The sequence below is a fragment of the Aplysia californica genome, unplaced genomic scaffold, assembly GCF_000002075.1.
Source record: "Aplysia californica isolate F4 #8 unplaced genomic scaffold, AplCal3.0 scaffold00131, whole genome shotgun sequence".
Lineage (NCBI taxonomy): Eukaryota > Metazoa > Mollusca > Gastropoda > Aplysiida > Aplysiidae > Aplysia > Aplysia californica.
Genome location: NW_004797401.1, coordinates 490744 through 492188, shown reverse-complemented (window position 1 = coordinate 492188; position 1445 = coordinate 490744). Strand labels below are relative to the sequence as shown.

At 41.5% G+C, this 1445-nt stretch overlaps 1 protein-coding gene across 1 annotated transcript in view; it reads left to right on the top strand.

Annotated features, from left to right (window-relative positions):
* Positions 1 to 1445, top strand: part of LOC101853928 (heparan sulfate glucosamine 3-O-sulfotransferase 2) — a 72626-nt gene that overhangs the window by 69465 nt on the left and 1716 nt on the right. The window lies entirely within an intron of this gene.

The window sequence follows — 1445 nt, the reverse complement described above, 5'->3', positions numbered from 1 at the left end:
CTCTCTCTCTCTCTCTTTCGTCCCTCCCTTGTCTTGCGTGAGAGCACGTTACTGGCTGCTTTGGCATTATTAAATTACTACGAATTACAAGGAGATTATTTCCCTTTGTTTCTCGTCCGCCTGCCGCCATCTTGTCACTGTTGATGAACCGCACGAGAAATCATTCTCCTTATTTCCCCCTTTTTTGTCGACTTGCTCTTTCTCTTTTTATCTATTTGCTCTTTCTATTCTCCTCTTTTGCATTTGATTTATGTTGTCTTGATACACCTCTCCATTTTCTGAATCTCCAACCAACACGTTATATCTATGTATCCATCAAACGTTAAGCCTATTAACTTCTCTTCTGGGCTTTTAGCCCCCGCACCTAAAGACTCTCTCTCTCTGTGTGTGTGTGTGTGTGTGTGTGTGTGTGTGTGTGTCTGTCTCTGTCTTTCTCGCTCTCTACTTTTGCTCTTTTGCGAATTAGTATTCGCCACATAGATAAGTTACCCTTTATAGAACGTTTTTTGTTTTAAATCTTGCGATTTATTGTGTACATCTTTTGTGTAAACACCAGATGTCAAAATATACTCATTGCACTCCAAAAGAAGACTCAACTGCTCTGTTAGTAGAATATAGCACCTGTCTTATTCTCAAATGTGATTAATTGTTGTCTACTTTTGTGTGGTCCGAATTTTCCATCCTTTTGTTAATCCATATTTCCCGTTTTTTCCTCACCGAAATGGCCCAGGCGATCCGCTTTGAAAATGACAATTTTTTTTGTACTTAGTAGGGAGATAAACACATTTTGTAATAACACATTTATCTGAACACATGTAATAACACATTTATCCCCGTAAAGGTTCTGTTAAGTTTTGATCCTCCTTTCGACATCAGTCCTTTGATCATTTATCACAATCCTTGCTCCGCACCATCAACACTGGTCCAATACTGTATAACAAGTCGCGTGCTGTATCGCATTAACACATACACATTGAAGAGATCGGGTGGATAAAAGAAAACAGCGAGAAACACGTCGTTTTCTGTCCGACACAATATAACAGAGCTGCGGAAATTACATTTCTGTCCGACCAGTCCATTTCATAGTCGATCAAACGGCTCGCTCCGCTGGCAATGATCAAAGATGCGTCATTAGGATAGTGTGGGAGCTGAGCGTGTGCTGTGAGGCTGTGTGTGGGCTCCGGGCCTCACATCGGTCAATTAGTGGCCCACAAAACGACAGCCTTCCGACAAGGGCGTGGAATAACAGGGGGCTGTGTGGAGACCAAAGGTGTCAACTTCTGAATCTTTTAGACCAATTCCTACCAGCAAATTATGGGCTGTAATAATAATATTTGTTTTGGTTTGGAAATTGGTCACGTTACTTTCCAAAATAGTTGCACTTATTTTTTTCATTTTATGACGTGGCGTCTCCCACTCCCTCCCCCTTCTCTCTCTCTCTCTCT